Source organism: Pipistrellus kuhlii, unplaced genomic scaffold (assembly GCF_014108245.1).
Source record: "Pipistrellus kuhlii isolate mPipKuh1 unplaced genomic scaffold, mPipKuh1.p scaffold_m20_p_9, whole genome shotgun sequence".
Taxonomy (NCBI): domain Eukaryota; kingdom Metazoa; phylum Chordata; class Mammalia; order Chiroptera; family Vespertilionidae; genus Pipistrellus; species Pipistrellus kuhlii.
In genome coordinates this window covers 45,627,711-45,646,040 of record NW_023425595.1, presented here as the reverse complement: position 1 = coordinate 45,646,040, position 18,330 = coordinate 45,627,711, and the positions used below count along the sequence as shown (strand labels likewise).

Below are 18,330 nucleotides of genomic sequence, written 5' to 3'. Positions count from 1 at the left end.
CATAATTGTCCCCATTCTTCCTTTCAATAACTAGTTAGTGAGTACAGAAGTGTGAGATTTACCCACAAATCAATTTGGCCAATGAATCTGAGAAGATGGCCAGAATGGTTCTATGAAATGACTTCAGAGAGAAGGTCAAGAAAACCAAGTTCTCTCCTTTAAAACAAACAAATAAGGAAACAAAGAAACACAAATTGAACCAATGGAGATTCATTAGAAAAGAAATTATGAAAGAAATTCATCTGTTTTGAATTTTTGAGAATTAAATTAATTTCTGTTTATACAAACTCTGAACTGACATATTTTTAAAATATATGTATGTTATCACTACAACAGTATAGTGAATGTTCTATAAGTATTATTCTCTATAATGTTCTATAATTCATATTTCTGGTATAAAAATATAGGCTAAAATTTTAGGTAAATATTTTTGTGGGTTTTTTAATATAAAAATGTATATTAATTTTAAACTAAAATATACGTAATTATTTGCAGCTACAAATTTACTTTCACAGTACTAAGAGTTGACTTTTTTATTTTTTTTCCTCCTGTGGGAGCATCTTTTATTTTGTTCATCCTCCCCCAAGGATATTTTTTTCCATTGACTTTTAGAGAGAGTAGAAGGGATGGGAGAGACACAGAGAGAGATACATTGATGTGAGAAGAGACACATTAATTGGTTGCTTCCTGCGTGGACACAAATTAGGGCCAGACTACAACTGAGGTATGCTCCTCAACAATAATAAAACATGAGACCTTCAGTCCCTGGGCCATTTCTCTAACCACTGAGACAGCCCACTAGATCACACCCATCTCCTTAGATTATAACTCTCAGGTATTTAGCAAGATTACCCTAGGAGTTTATAATCTCATAACAACTCCATTTGGCCCATTGATTAAATTCTTACCCATCTTTGTTTCTAAAAACAACTCTCTGACTCATGCATCTAAAACATAAATGGTATCATAGTAGACAGATGCTCAACAATTATCTTGGGATAATTTGCATACTTGCTCCTGATTGGCTGGTGGGTGTAGCAGAATAATGGTCGATTTGCATGCGTACTCTTTTATTAGTATAAATAAGTGTAGATTCTTCATTGCATTCTAAAAACAAACTACTTCCTTTTTAAAGTGACAGATATTACATACATAGTAAATCCCATCAATGTTCTATAAAGTGGCACAAACACTTTACTAGGAAGTACTGAAGCAAAATTCCCTGTGGAAATTCAGAGTTGGTCTCCTTCCAGCCTCTGGTCATAGCAAGCTCATCTTTCAGTTAGTACATAACTTTGACTTATCTGTTTTTCTATTTAAAGACATCTTAGTTATTATATAATGTATATATATTATCATTGAATTCATAGCCAACAGCACTAGAGCTCATTTCTTAAAGTCATTTATCTAACAGATACATTATCTCCATAAGGCATATCTCAGTGCTTTGGTACTGAGGCTGGGGGCCATTTTAAACTGTGATGTCACCAACAAACAGCACTAAAATGCCAAAAACCTGGCATAATAAACCATGGAAAAGAACTTACTATATGAGCTTCTCCTGATTCAAACTCTGCTTGGAACATTCAATTGACATGACTCAAATTTCTCCTCAGTGCAAGTCCAAGAATGGCTAGGAAAACATCATGAGTATTAGTTTTAGAATTACAAATAAGTTTTAGTGAATAAGCAAATTTGCAACTACAAAACATTCAAATAATGAGGAAGGGCTAAAGGTATTTTTTTTCTTGGTATGCTATATCTATGTGTTTTTATATGAAAATGAAATAAAGGCAGGAAATTTGGGGAGAGCTATATATTATTTTCTTTTTAAAAATGTGTTTTTTATTGATTTTCAGAAAGAGAGGAAGGCAGAGAGGGAGAGAACCATCTCTTACCTGGCTCCTCCACACCCCACACCTGGTATTCAACCAGCAGCTGGAAACCCAATGGTCTGAGACATTTGTCACTGTCAGTGAGGCTTTTCTGGACCAATACACACTTTTTTGTTGTTTGGATTGTTGTTCAAGGATTGTATATGCCTTTCCTTAAAGGACTTTCACTGATGAAGTCAGGACTTGAAAATTTCTTTAGCTCACAATGGAAATAAGGAACTTTAGTTACACCTGCTGTCTACTCACAGCATCAAGTAGTTAAGCCTTTGATTGAATAGCTAGGCAAGAGGTGTGTTTAAAAAAAAAAAAAAAAAAAGGTTGCTGCCTCATTTTTGTCCTTGTAGATCTGCCTAGCCAAGTTGACACATCAAAAAGCTATCATAAGTTGATATGACCTTAAATTTAAGAAATATAAGAACAGGTCTTTTTGTTCCATTCTTGGTGTTTTTATTTTTCTAAAACAATGCATTGATAATGTTAATAAACATTTCTGATTACATTAGCAATAACTTGAAATTTTAGCCTCTAAGGTCACTCGCTGTGATCTTGATTGATAACTATGAGGTTTGTTTGTTTTGTTTTGACTTCCATATAATTCAGTACTGTGGATTTTTTATGCATGTATGCTTTAGATGATTAATAAAACCCTTTAGTTAAAATCATGCAAGGTAACAGACAAAACAAATAATTACAGAATATTGTCAGTTGAATAAGACGAATAACATGTAGTATATACCATTAAATGACAACAATATTTCAGAACATTCATTTCCTATTTATATATTGAGATACTGAAAATACTATAAAATGAATCTGTAGTGCACATTCTTGATTGTGAGAAATTCTATTGGAAAGATTGCTAAAGATGATATAGCTGGGTTAAGGGGTATGTGGGAAGACCACTGGGCAGTCCTAAATTTTAGCTTTAAGTCAGAAAAATCTGTTTCTTAAGAAACATTTATTTCAGTTCAAAGTGAAATATTGAAATATGTAACTATTTTTCCAAGTCATTGAGTGCTTATCTCATTAAACATAGAATATCATCTCTCTTGTGTCATCATGTTTCAAGTAGGTTGTAATGTGTAACTACATATATTTTTCAATAGAATCAAATACTCCTAAATGTTTTTAGAATCTACAACCATGCACAAAACTACAAGATATCTTGCCACTATTTTCTGAACAGTAGTTCCTAGGAACTACGAAGGATTAATAGAATGAGAGAACTAAAATTAGTCATCATATTAATTTGAAAACACCAAACAAAACATTAATGAAGTCAGTTTTTGTAAGTTAGCAAACAATGTGATTTTATAGAAACAACCTCAGTTTGCTGATACAGTAAACTCACCACTGCTTGCACAAGAAGTATTAATAGAAAGAGGTCCTCTCAGGGATCAAGCCTTCCAAGCATGGTGAGAGTAGCTCTCAGAAGTCTCCCAGATAAGTTCCAAGCACACTCCCTGTGTTCTGGAAAGAGAGAGTTTGGCTCCTTATATGGAGTCCCTGAAGGCCACACCCATTTTATTTCCAGGTGATGTTTTTTGAGAGCTCTCCAAAGAGCTGTTCTTTTGTAAATGGAAGGTTAGCAACACCTTTGCTAATCTCCCTAAATATACCTCTACTAACACAATCTCATCCAGGCATCAATTTCCCAACAAACCCACCCTCACACACTGTCTTTATAGCTACATTTATGGACATCAGAACTTTTATTTGTAACTTACAAACAGATAGAAGGGATTATTTTACTAATAAGTGATTTTAGTGTATGTCCAAAAATTTGGAAATATTGTAACTATGTTCTGTTATGCAGACAGTGCTTTATTTTGGGTATAATTTTATTATTATTATTTTAATTCTATTATTTATTATTTTGTTGTTATTTTAATAGATTTTTATTGTAGATTGAGTACTGAGTAGTGTGGAAGGGATAGAGACCAAGAAAGGGGGGGGGAGAGAAAGAGAGAGAGAGAGAGAGAGAGAGAGAGAGAGAGAGAGAGAAACATCAACCTTAGAGTGACACAGATTAGTAGCCTCCCTTACATATGCGACCATGTCAAGGATAAATCCTGCACTCCAGATGTGTGACCTTGATTGGGAATAGAAGCACAGGCTGTTTTTATATTTTAATGTAAGGATTTAGTATAAGAACACCTTGGCCACAATTCTTTTATATTAATCCTCATCCAAGAATATGTTTGTTGATCAGAGAGTTTGAAGAAGGGAGAGAAAGGAGAGAGAAATAACTTCAATGTGAGAGAGAAACATTGATGGGTTGCATCTCCCAGGTAGAACAGGACTTCCTGTTCCTTTTGACCAGAAGTTAGTATTTTCCTTTCTGTGGCTGAAGGAATATGTGTTGTCAGGCTCAATGCAAACTTTTCTGGAAGATGGTCGTTTTTGGTTTAATATTGGGTCGGCAGCTAAGTAATTGCGGGTTTCACACACTTATGGCTTCAGTTGAATTTTTAGGTTTGCAGACGTAGTACAAATGTAAAACACATTTTGTTATTTGGTAGTTGGCTATTCAGCTGTTAATCAGTGAAAAAAAGTTTTTTGATCTGTTTTGTAGTTTTCGTTTGGTGTTCGTTGAAAAATGGAAAATCAAAAGGAACATTTTCATCATATTTTGCTTTTTTATTTCCACAAGGGAAAAACGCATTGCAAGCTCATAAAAAGTTATGTGCTGTTTATGGTGACGAAGCCTTAAAAGAACGGCAGTGTCAAAATTGGTTTGCCAAATTTCGTTCTGGTGATTTTTCACTCAAAGATGAAAAACGCTCTGGTCGTCCAGTTGAAGTTGATGACGCCCTAATCAAAGCAATAATCAATTCGGACTGTCACAGTACAACACGTGAGATTGCAGAGAAGCTTCATGTATCACATACATGCATTGAAAATCACTTAAAACAACTTGGCTATGTTCAAAAACTCGATACATGGGTTCCTCACGAACTGAAAGAATCACAGTTAACACAACGCATTAGCAGCTGCGATTTGCTAAAGAAACGTAATGAAAATGATCCATTTTTAAAACGACTGATAACTGGCGATGAAAAATGGGTTGTTTACAACAATATCAAGCGGAAAAGATCGATGAGCAGGCCAGGTGAACCAACTCAAACAACATCAAAAGCTGATATTCATCAAAAGAAGGTTTTGTTATCAGTTTGGTGGGATTACAAAGGAATTGTCTACTTTGAACTCTTACCACCCAACCGAACGATCAATTCTGATGTCTACATTGAACAACTAACGAAATTAAACAATGCAGTTGAAGAAAAGCGGCCCGAATTGACAAATCGAAAAGGTGTTGTATTCCATCATGACAATGCAAGGCCACACACATCTTTGGTCACTCGGCAAAAATTAATGGAGCTTGGTTGGGATGTTTTGCCACATCCACCATATAGTCCTGACCTTGCACCATCTGATTACTTTTTGTTTCGATCTTTACAAAACTCCTTGAATGGTAAAAATTTCAATAATGATGATGATGTCAAATCGTACCTGATTCAGTTTTTTGCTAATAAAAACCAGAAGTTTTTTGAACGTGGGATTATGATGCTGCCTGAAAGATGGTAAAAGGTCATTGATCAAAATGAGCAATACATTACAGAATAAAGTTATTTAGTTCCATGAAAAAATTGTCTTTGATTTTCTTTAAAAAATCCGCAAGTACTTAGTTGCCGACCCAATATTTCACAATCAATAAGAACTGAAAAGCAAAGATTAGGTTTTCCCAGAATTTGGTAAAAGAGACAAATGGGAAATTTGTCTAAGAAATGGGGCTGGTAGCAGGCAAAGAGAAAAGCTAGATTCCCAATTCAATGCCACAATTGTGAACAAAATGATTTTTTGAAATATATTTTATTGATTTTTTACAAAGAGAAAGAGAGAAGGATAGAGAGTTAGAAACATCAATAAGAGAGGAACATCAATCAGCTGCCTCCTGCACACCCCGTACTGGGCATGTGCCTGCAACCAAGGTACATGCCCTTGACAGGAATTGAACCTAGGACCCTTCAGTCTGCAGGCCGAAGCTCTATCCACTGAGCCAAACAGGTTTTGGCAACAAAAGGATTTTGATGAAAAATGTTCAACTGAATGGTGATGCCACCAGCAGGATTAATGGCCTCTTCCTCCTGACAGGAGTGAGCAGGTGCAGCTGCACATGCCTCAGCCTCTGCAGCCACAGCTCCCTGTACATCCCATCACTGGGCTGATGGACAGGCTCAACCCCTTCTGAGGTGAGTGTTACCCCAATGGGGGACCACCTGGCAGGGTCCTTCAGTTAAGATATGTTGTGGGTGACCTTTTCCTCTTTCTTAAGATTTATCTTGCAGAGGAGAAAAGCCTGTAAATGGTATGTTAGGTCCCACTTAGTCATAGGGTCATCATAATGTAGGAAAATGATAGATGTGACTCAGGCCTTATCAAATACTTGTACATTTGGGAAGTGACTTATATAATGAGAATATATATATTTTTTTTTCTGAGACCTAGAAATATCATTGCATAAAATTTCAGTTGTTCACTGAGTCATAGAAAACTGGATATCAGTTCAAGATTTTCTAATTTTTAATAACTGCAGTGAATTGGTTTTTAAAATATTTGCTTTACATTTTTAGTAATTGGATTTATAATGTGTGTTGCCATGGATGTAATCTGAAATAATCATAAATGTGAACAAAAGCTTAATGTAGAAACAAAGAATTTATGGTGGATGAGGCCATACATAAAGCTCACTGGTAAACCTAAACCTGGAGAATTAATCTATCAGATTGATGCTTCTCCTCAAGGAACTTCAGTTGCCTAATTCTGTTGGGCCTCAGCACTCAAAAGTGATTTTGTTTCTCTCCCCAGATGGTCCAGATTCAGGAAGGGGTGGAGACAGAGAAAGAAAGAAGCTGCCCTTCCCAGCTGGGCTGAGTTTCCCTGCTGAGAAGGAATCCTTTCAGAGATTAACATCCACACTGACCTAGCCTCGCAGGTGCATCAGAATCCCCTGCAGGTCTTATTAGAACACAGGTGGCTGTGCCTCAACCACAGAGATTCCTGACTCAGTGCATCTGGGGCTGGAGAGCTGACAGAACTAGCAAATTATAAGCTGCTGCTGCTGCTGCTGCTGGTCCCAAGACCATACTTTGAAAATCTCAAATTTAACTCAATGTGCCTTAAAGATAATTCTTTAGGTTCTATGGGAATGGACAGTAGAGAAAAAAACACCATTCAACAGGACAAGGATGGAAGTCCAGGTTGTGGACTTGCTGCTCTAGCTTCCTGCAGTCTGTATGGGGAGAAGGAAATGTAGCTTTGCAGCCCTTTGGCCCATCCCGCTATGTCCTGGGGAGGCCAGCAGGATGTCTGCTATGCAGCGCCCTTGGATCTCAGAGCTCAGAACATGAAGCAACAGGGTCCAGGCCTGATGTGTGCAGGTCCAGGCAGCCCCTCCCTTCGACCCTTCCCTTCCCTGTGCCATCCCCACAGCCAGCTGATGACCAGAAAATGTATCCTCACTGCAAGGCTTTTCAAAGTGTGGTTCTGAGAACCCTGTGAGTCTGTGAAGTCAAAATGATTTTTACATTATTTGCCCTCTGGATTTCTTGGTGGTTTGATAAATGTTATTTCAAATTATATATATATATATATATATATATATATATATATATATATATATATATATATATATATACACATATATATATATTTTTTTAATTTGTCAGTTTCTTTTCTAACGTGGCATAGCATGGCATAACCCCATAAACAGGAGGCATGGCACCCACAGAACAAATCCGCAGGGCGGAGCCTGCGGGAGGCTGGGGGAGAGGGGAAGGAGGGGCCGCGATGGGCGTGGCGAGGCCCAGGCAGAGGCTACACTGCTGTCAGGGCGGGGCCTGGCGGCTCTGGGAGGGGCTGGCCTCCATGATGGGGGGGGGCGGAGCGGACAGCAAGCTGAGCGCGCGGGGCCAGCGGGCGGAGAGCCGGGCGGACTTGGCCTCCAGGGGCCGCGGCTCAGCGTGCTGCTGGGCTGGTGCTGGCCTTAGTGCTGGCCTCGAGCCTCCTCCTGCCCCGCGCCTCTGAGTTGAAGGGAGAGGGCCCGAGGCGCCATGCCAGGCCCAGGGCTACAGCCCGGGCAGGCAGCAGCAGTGGCGGCAGGTTCGCAGGCCGGCGGCGCGGGGAGCGCTGCGCACCGGGCGCAGCCCGGGCCCCACTGCTCGGCTCCCGAAGGGGGCCCGCGCGACCGGAACTTTCTCTCTGTGGGAGTCATGACGGCCCAGGAATTCCTGCAGACCCGCGCCGTGGCCATCTACAGGACGTGGTCCAAGCAGATCCCCGGGAAGGTGGAGTTCTCCAGCGAGGGCTCCAACAGGTCCCTCCTGATCCCCGTCCTGTGGCTGCGGGGCGTGGAGGACTCCTACCTGCCGCAGAAGAAGGCCTTCATGATGCTCCAGTGCATGCACGGCCACCGCCTGGACCAGGACGAGCGGTTCATGCGGGCGAACGACGACGTGGACATCAGGGGGACCGGATGGAGAGCTTCCCGCCCAGCCTCAGCAGCAGAGAGCCCCTGTCCCTGGGCCAGAGGGGCTGGGCGCCTCGGAGGGGATGGGCCAGCTGGCCCAGGAGCCCGGCGAGAACTTCAGCATGGCCCCCTCCCCCCCCCCCCCGCGTGATCCTGAGCTGTGCCGCATGGCCCCCCACATCGGCGGTGCCTGCCGGAGATGCACACGACCCACGAGGACGGGGAGGTGGCCGCTGCATGAGGCGGTTCGCGAGCTGCAGGGCGTCTGGTCCAGGAGATGCAGCGGCTGTTCTAGGAGAACAAGAAGGGCTACATAAGCGACCTGCATGACCGCAAGGTCCACCACGCCATCGCGCTGCACCCCAATAAGAGCTTGTTGTGCCTGGTCAATTCTGGAACCCACAAACCACCAGGGAGCCGAGTCCGATGCAAATGCAGAAAGTCTTTATTAAGCTAACTCCGGTTAGGGTCCCAGCCCGGGCACCAGCGCAGTGGCACTCTCCCATTCCAAACTCGGACCACGCACTAAATTTCTTTCTCAGTTTTATACTCTAGCCCAGCGTTTTTCAACCGCTGTTCCGCGGCACATGTGTGCAGCGAGATGTTGCCTGGTGTGCCGTAGGTGCAGACAAGACAAGAATTTTATAATTTTTCACTATTTTGTTTACTTAATATTTCATAATAAAGTAATTATAAAATACTTTCTTTGTGTTTATTTGATTCCTATTCAAGAAAATTACTTTATATATAGTCAATATAGGCACAGAGTTAAATTTTTTAACATTTTCTAATGGTGGTGTGCCTCGTGATTTTTTTCATGAAACAAGTGTGCCTTTGCCCAAAAAAGGTTGAAAAACACTGCTCTAGCCCAGCTATGCAAGCAAGCACCCTTTGCCTCCCCTCTCCCTGTTCCCTTGCATAAGTCCTCTTTCCCCTTTTAGGCATCTCCGGGGTGGTCATCTCTGATAATTACAGGTTAGGCTGGTCTGTTCCTGGGAGGTGCATTCCGCAGTGGTCAGGTTGCTCTTCATGAGTATCACCAGATGTTGTATCTAAAGGATGAAACCCTCCCTCGGTACCTAGCCCTGCTTTAATGTTTGTCATAAAATATTACATTCTGGCTTTACTCAACCTTACTGCATTTATTGCTGCATTCTGTTTTTTCTCAACCTTATAAGCTGCCCCACCGGGACCGGCTGCACAGCTAAGTGCTGAGGCCGCCTCGCCCCTGCGCCCCCGCCCGCTGCAGCTGCACCAGAGATCGCGCTCCTGGGCCGCCAAGGGGGCGGGGAGGCGGGGACGCCAGCGAGGAGGACCCGCAGCCTGGCGCGCCCCCTCCTTCACCCGCTGCCAGCCCCAGCGGCGGGAGGAGGTCCTGGAGGGGGACTTCTTGAGGGGCTGGCACCTGTGCTCCACCGCCAAGGGCCACCCCGCGGCGGGGAATAGACTGGCCCAGCGGGAGGCGCTGGACTATGTGGTCCTGCAGGTCACGGAGGTGATCAACGCCAACGCTGGGCCCGCGGCAGCGTCTTCCACTTCCAGGAGGTCCAGCGCGGCTACCGGCGCAGGAACCCCACCTTCTGCGCTGAGTGCATCCCAGACCCGCTGCTGCTGCACCAGAGGCACAAGGGCAAGGAGGTGGCGGTGCAGGGCGGAGGCTCGCCTGCCTACAGCAGACCTTCAGCAAGAGCCAGTTCGCCCAGCACCAGGCGCTGCCCGCCGGGTGAACCGGCAGGCGGGGCCGCTGTCCTTCCTGCCCAGCTCGCTCCGGAGGCTGGTCCCGTTCTGGCTGCTGCCCCGCTGCGGCTTCAGCGGAGGCAATGTGGGCCCCCCAGGGCCCAGGAGCCCCGGGAGGCCAAGATCCACATCCTGATCCCGCTGTGGGAACCCTTAGACATGTTCGCCCGGTTCAGGGGCCACTTGGAGAAGACGTGCCCAGGGCCCGGCCAGAAAGTCCAACCGGTGGTGCTGCTCTTCCACTCGGACTGGAACCCGGATAAGCCCCGCAGGGGGAGCTGATGCGGGACTCCCAGGCCGGCTACCCGCGGGCGGACCGCAGGCACTGCCCAGGTCTGGCGAGTTCCCAGGCGCTGGCCCTGGAGGCGGGGGCCTCGCCATTTGGCAAAGACTCAGCTGCTCCTCTTCTGCAACTGGACCGCGTGTTCACCGCCCACTCCCTGCAGCGCCGCCGCCTTGCCAAAGCTGTGTGGGGCCCGCAGGGCTGCTCCCCCATCCTCTCCAGCCAGTAGGACCCGCAGGTCCTTTATGGCGGCTGCTGCAAGGCCCCAGGGGACAGCCCCTTTGCCCTCAGGCTCAAGGCAGGGCTCTGGCAGCACTGTGGCTCCAGGGTGGCTGCATCTACAAGGGGGCCTGGTGAAGGCCGGAGGTTTCACCTTGTCCATCCAGGGCTGGGGCTGGAGGACGGCACCCCTTCCACAGGCAGTGAGGCCAGCCTGCAGCCTTCCTCAGCCAAAAGGTGTGTGTGTGTGTGCGCGCGCCCGTGCATCACCCCTACTTCTGTGACCTGACCGGGGCCTGGGCCCCAGGCAGGACAAGATGTTCCTCGCGTCCAAGGCGTCCACCTACGGGTCCGCGCAGCAGCTGGCCCAGATGTGGCTGCAGAAGAACGAGCCAGGGTGTGGGAAGGCTGCTGGTCCAAGGGGTTGGCCAGGACAGACTGACATCCTGTGCCCTAGCCCCCCCTACCTCATCACCTTTCCCCTACCCCCTCTCCCTGTTCCCCTGTCACATTGCTGGTCCAAGACCTTTTTCATTCTCTAATTTATTTTTCCAGAAATAGTGGGTTTTTTTTTTTGTTGTTGTTTTGTTTTGTTGTAGGGGTTTTTGTTTGTTTGTTTGTTTGTTTGCTTTTGGGGGGGTGGGGGGTAGGGTATCAACCCGTTTTTCAAGTCTGTTGCATCAGGAGCTATTTTCCCATCACATGACCTTTCTGACTTACACCCAGGACTCCCTTGTTGAAGATGGAGATGTTTTGTTTGTTTGTTTTGTTTTTGTTTCATTTTGTTTTGCTGGGGGGGGGGGGGGGGGAGAGAAACAAAAAACAAAATGGGATGCCTGTGCCTTCCAGACACAGTTTTCTCCTTGCTGGATGCTAGGTATCTCTGGACCTGCTGCTCTTAGTGACTAGAAAGGCACCCAATGAATGAATGAGACCCCACCCCCACCCCCAAGCTCCTTCTCCTCAAAGTATTATTGTCACAAAACGTTGTTCTGTTCGCTGTTTTTGTTGTACCTGTCCCCACAGCACAGCGTCTACCCATCTGTCTGTCTTGGAGGCAGTGTGTGGGAAGCCACGCTGGGTCCAGGTCCATGGCGGGATAAGGAAACTTGATTTTTGTCCCCAGAAGAGCCCTCCCCTGCGCCCTCCTGCTCCCCTCTATCTCTTGGGGTTTCCAAGCAGAGGGAGCCAGGGAGACTCCTTCAGAGAACAGGGCCCTCCTTGTGGTTCCTGTGGCCTCCATGGATCTGGCATTCCACATCCAAGAAGGATCAGGCGTTTCCTCTCTCCCTGGCCCTTCTCCTCAAAGAACAAAATATTAATTTTTTTTCTTTTCACTCTTAACACCAATAAATATATATATAATATATATAATAATCCCATAAACAAAAATGTTTTGGGTCCCATAATGTTTTTCCAGACTAACTCAGATAAAATGTACATATTCTAAAATTCACACCCTTAATATGTACAGTACTGACTTCCAGTGGTGACAACTAAAATGTTTCCGGACCACAATAAATACCATTAGTAAGGGGACATAACCACCCAGCTGAAACTACTGCCTGGTTACTGGGGGGACAGGGGATGGGAGATAAAAATGAGAGATAGATGCACAGGTTACAGGGGAAAAAAATAAAAATGAGAGATGGGTAAGATTCTTAAAGTAATTTAGATATCTAACTGGTTGTGAAAATCTTATAATCTACAATATATAAGGTAATAAATAAGATAGTACCATAGAAAATTTGCTTATGCAGTTACTTCAAAAAATTAAAAATGAAAATGCCTTATGACACAGCAATTAAACTTCTGGGAATAAAACTGAAGAGGCCTACTACACTAATTGGAAAGAATATATGCAGCCATATGTTCATTGTAGTTATTTACAATAATTAGGATTTGGAAGAAGCCCTGCCCAGGTGCCCATCAGCAGTTGAATGGATAAGAAAGGAGTGGTGCAGCCCTGGTGGGTGTGACTCAGTTAAGCATTGTCCTGGCCACTAATTGGATTCAGGTTCAATTCCCAGTCAGGGCACTTGCATAGGTTTTTAGCTGAACCCCAATAGGAGGAATGTAGAATTCATGGGTCATTCTCACTTTGATCTCTCTCTCTCTCTCTCTCTCTCTCTCTCTCTCTCTCTCTCTCTCTCTCTCTCTCTCTCTCTCTCTCTCTCTCTCTCTCTCTCTCTCTCTTTCTCTCTCTCTCTCTCTCTCTCTCTCTCTCGCTCTCTCTCTCTCTCTTTCTCTTTATAAAACAATAATAAAACCTGTGTTACATTTACATCATGGAATACCACTAAGCTTGTAAAACAAATAAACCCTACCTTTTGGGACAGCATGGATGTTACCTGAAGATTATTCTGCAGGAAATAAAGCCAGTCAGAGAAAAACAAGTACAATGTGATTTCACTTATATATGAAGTCTAATGAACAAATTAAACTAACAAAGTGGAGAAAGACTCATGGATACAGATAACAGATTGCCAGCTGTCAGAGGGGAGAAGGGTGAATGAGAAGGATGAAAGGATTAAGCACAGAAAAAAAAGAAGATTCATGTGCACAGACAGTATTATAGTGATTGCCAGGTGAAGTGGTGGGAGAAGTAGAAGAAGGTAAAGGGGGATGCATAGTGATGGGAGGATTCTTGACTTTGAGTGGTGAACACACGGTACAATATAACAGTACATACAATGTATTAGAAAATTGTGTACCTGAAACCAACATTTATCAATCAACATACCCAAATAAGTTCAGTCAAAAAATAAAAACAAAATGTAAGACTAACATTGAATAAGTAATAATATGAACTAAAAACACAGGTAAATTAGTCCTGCAACTCATTTTCTATGAAAAAAATACACATTTTGATATATACAGAATTACAGAGAGGTTTTTAAAGAGAATGTTAGAGCATGGCCTGCATTGCTCAGTGGTTGAGCCTTGACCTATGAACCAGGAAGTCAGAATTTGATTTCCAGTCAGGGCACAAGCCTAGGTTGCAGGCTGGATCCCCAGGAGAAGGCTTGCAGAAGAAAGACCACCAATGATTCCATCTCATTATTGATTCTTCTATCTATCTCCCAATAGTCTCTCTTCCTCTCAGAAATAATACACATATAATTTTTTTTTTTTTTAAATGGATGTTAGGGAAAAATAATAGCTTGTACAGTTTGTTCTCACCTGGTATTTAAAGAATGATGTTATTAAAGATTTATTTAAAAAGGGTGGTCAGATTCTTCAGGTCCTTTGCTGAGGCTGTTTCCTTCTCTACTGTAGCTCTCTAGGAACTGTGTGAATATTCCAACCACAAGGCTACAAAATTTTCATGATCGCCCTTTTTTGTTTCTTGAAGGCTGCTTACTGTTCCTAAATGTGATTTCTTTACTTCAGAGGATTAGGCTAACACATTCAGTGTTAGTGGTGTTTCCCAGACCTCTTTGGAGATTAGGTGAGGTGAATCAGAATTCCAAGTGGTAAGAGATAAACAGGAGTGGTCCTCGCTGGTTTGGCTCAGTGGATAGAGCATCAGTCTCAGACTAAAAGATCCCAGCCAAGGTTGAGGTGCATGCAGGTAACCACCAATGAATGTGTCTCTCTCACACAGATGTCTCTCTCTCTGTCTCTACTTCTCCCTTCTATTCTCTCTAAAAGATTATGACTTTAAGATACTGCTTTACAGCAAGGGAATGCATGGATTTCAGAGCCCCCCAAAGTTTAAAATATTTAGAATTCTCAAAGACCAATCTGTATCAGGTGACAAGAGTGATGGGACAAATAAGTGTTAAAGTATTTCCTTCAAAATGACAAAAACTGCCCTTGCCTGTGTTTCTCAGTGGTTAGAACATTGGCCCTGGAAGGGTCTCAGTTTCAATTTCTGGTCAAGGGCATATACCTGGGTTGTGGTATCAATCCCAGCCCATTCAGTCTGGGGAGGTGTAGGAGACAACCAACCCATGACACTCTCTCTCTCTCTTTCTTTCTCTCTCTCTCTCTCTCTCTCTCTCTCTCTCTCTCTCTCTCTCTCTCTCTCTCTTTCTCTCTCTCATATTCCTGCCATTTCTTACTCCATCCCTCTCCTCCACCTTCCAATCTCTCTAAAATTCAATGGAAAAATTATCCTCAGATCAGCAAGCAAAACAAAAAAAGGCAAATCTGTCAAAGAAAGCACTCCTCCATGACATTAGATTTAAACAAACCTCATGGAACATACTTCCAAGTTTTTAAAGACATTTGCTAAAATCAATAATGGGTAAAATAATCCTTTCTTTAGTTTTGTAATTTAAAAATAAACGTCGAGCCCAACTACTGAGCCTCAAGAGTAGTTGAGGATCTTCCCATGCACAAGGATGTTGCTAGTTCCACTGTTGCTCAGGGCACTTGTCCAGGTTGCAGACTCACTACCCAGCTGGGGACATTCAGGAAGTAGACATTTGAGGTTTCTCTCTCATCAATGTTTCTATCTCTGCTTGTGAATTAAAAACATGCCTTTTCTAATTCATTCAGCATCTCATGTTTTGAAAGCCATGTCTGCTTGCATGGGATATAGAGATGAACAATATAATTTCTGACTTCATAACTCTCAGAATCTAGCAGCAAAGATTACCAATGTAATCAGTGAGAGGAAGCATTATTTGGTCACAAAAAGCACAAACATTGGAATTGGACAAATATACATTAAAATTCTGAAGTTGCTATTATAATAAGAACACATTGGTTAAAATAATTTCCTCTTTATCATCTCTTTTCCCCACTTACTAGTATACATTCCAAAAATGCTAATAAAATTACAGTGATGTATGATAACAATAGAGTTTATCTTCATATTTATACAACATTTGGCTCACTGGAGATTTAAAAAAATGTTAGGTTGATTCTATTGGAGACATCTGTTATACTGTTAGAGAGCCCACTTTAACTTAAATTATATATAATGTATTTTTAATTATGTGATTATGTACATACTTAACTACACATCATTATTCATTACACATTTTCTTTATTACCAGAGGCCTGGTGCACAAAATTCCTATATGGGGGATGTGTCCCTCAGCCCAGCCTGCACCTTCTCCAATCTGGGACCCCTCCAGGGATGTTCAACTGCCCTGAAGGATCAGGCCTAAATGGGCAGTTGGACATCTGTCTCACAATCCAGGATTGCTGGCTCCCAACTACTTACATGCCTACATTCCTGATTGCTACTAACTGCTTCTGCCTGCCAGCCTGATAAGCCCCTAAATACTCCTCTGCCAGCTTGATTGATGCCTAACTGCTCCTCTGCCAGCCTGATTGCCCTATCTGCCCTCCCCTGCAGACTGGGCCCCTCCATCCCCCAACTGCTGTCCCCTGCAGGCCCAAGTCCCCCCAACTGCTCTTCACCGCAGGCACGATTGCCCCCAACTTCAATCCTCTTCCAGCCTGGCCACCCCTCAGTGCCCTCCCCTGCAGGCGTGATTGCCCCCAACTGCCCTCTCTTGTAGGCCTGGTACCTACCAACTGCCATCCCCTGCTGGCCATCTTGTGGCAGCCATCTTGTGTATACATGGGGGCAGCCATCTTTGTTCACATGGGAAAATCCAGCTTGTGTGTTGGAGTGATGGTCAATTTCCATATTACTCTTTTATTAGGTAAAATAGAGGCCTAGTGTATCGGTTGGGGTCACCTGGTTTTCCCTTAAGAATGTCCCAGACCAGGATGGGGATTCCTTTGGGGCATGGGGCAGCCTGGGCAAGGGGCCTGTGGTGGTTTGCAGGCCAGCCAGGACTTCAGCGAACCAAGCAGAGGCCCTGCCATCTGGGATTTATTTCTCTTGAATTGACATAAATTTAATTGAAACATTACAGCCTTGAGCTAAGGCCTAGGCTGGCCAGCATGGGCAGAAAGCTAGGCTTCCTCCATTTCTCGGGATTCCCAAGCCTCCTGTTTGCTCCATGGCCACAGCCATTTTTGTTTGGATTTATTTATCTTCTATAATTAAAACTTTGTAGCCTTGAGAGAGGCCTGGGATGGCCAGGGTGTTTAGGAAGCTTAGCTTCCTCCTTTGCCTGGGAAACCCAAACCTTCTGCTGGCTCTGTGGCCACAGCTATCTTGATTGTGTAAATTTGCATACTCTCCCTTGATTGGCTGGTGGGTGAGGCTTGTGGGTGTAGTGGAGGTATGGTCAATTTGCATATCACTCTTTTATTAGATAGGATATTCTGTGGCTCTTCCTTAATGTCTGAAATACTAGTAGGTGAAAGAATACATGGGTGATTATAAATAAAAAGCTTTTACCATATTTTAATTTTGGTGGTTTTTATAGGGTTCTATTATTACTAGAACCTTTTTTTCTTAAAGATTTTATTATGCTTAATTTATAATGCTCAAACTGTACTTCTATAAAAACACACAAACATAAACAGCATATATTAAAAGCTTTCAACTTTCTTGTCACTGGTGGTGTTTAATTCATGTTTTGGTCAAGTGTTTAGGCCAAAGTCATTAATCTATAAAAAGTACTTTGTCTTATTAGATTTCTAAAAATGGTAATTTTATTTTACAAAAGCAAAATAATAAAAATAATTGAGTGTGCCGATCAGTATCAGTTTTTTTTGTTTTGTTTTGTTTGTTTATTTCAATATATTTTATTGACTTTTTACAGAGAGGAAGAGAGAGGGATAGAGAGTTATAAACATTGATGAGAGAGAATCATTGATCAGCTGCCTCCTGCACACCCCCTACTGCGGATGTGGCTATAACCAAGGTACATGACCTTGACTGGAATTGAACCTGAGACCTCTCAGTTCTCAGGCCAATGCTCTAGCTACTGAGCTAAACCGGTTTCATCCAGTATCAGTTTTTAACTGAATGTTGATTTTTTTTACTATTTGTAAACACCAACACAGCCATCATAGATGTCCACATCCACACACAACCTCTCAGTAACTTGAGGCCTCTTTCAGTAATCAGGTCCACCTCTGGCTAGGACAATGAAACCCTTAGCTACAACCCAGTAGCAGGTGACAGTGCTGAGAAGAAGGAGACACAAACCGGGTTGATGCTGGAGAATTTCCTGTGGTGGTTTTGCAGCCAGGAGCCATAGCCCCATGCCACCCAGAGACAGGAGTGGGAGGTGCCCAGTTGTTTGATGCTGGCTCCTCCCACTGCAGAACCCAGCAAAGGAACCTGAGCTTCATTTCTCTGTGGAGCTGCTGGTAGAGCTGTGGTGTGAAGGGTATAGGGGTTATCCTGAGGACAATCTGATTGAAATTCCACTCCTCTTCTGAACCCAAACATACCACCACCACCACCAAGAGTTTGGGTTCTTTTTCTCCTCCTGGTGCCTGCCTCTCCCAGGCTGCTGGGGATCCATTCCCTACACCATCTCTGGCTGTGGCTAAGCTATCCTGTCTGATGAGTTCTTCTGGTCACTATGACTACAACCTCTATGGTCCTTAACGATCGTTACTGTTCCCTTAGAAATGAAAGATGCCTATAAATGGAGCTGTGCTGGCTACTGGTCTTGGGAGCTGCAGGAGCCCTGTAAGCCTCTCTCCCTTCCCTGGGACTGAGCTGTGTCCACCTCACCACACTTCTCACTCAGTGGGTGGTTTAGGAAAGCTGCAGAGGCCCCAGTCAGCCAGCCAAGGTAGGACCATCTCTGTTTGTATCAGAATAGCCCAGTGGT

General features: G+C 43.6%; 1 pseudogene; it reads left to right on the top strand.

The window, feature by feature from the left end:
* The first annotated feature begins 7,839 nt into the window (after positions 1 to 7,839).
* LOC118713750 lies at positions 7,840 to 10,297 on the top strand (annotated as a pseudogene).
* The last annotated feature ends 8,033 nt before the right edge of the window (positions 10,298 to 18,330 follow it).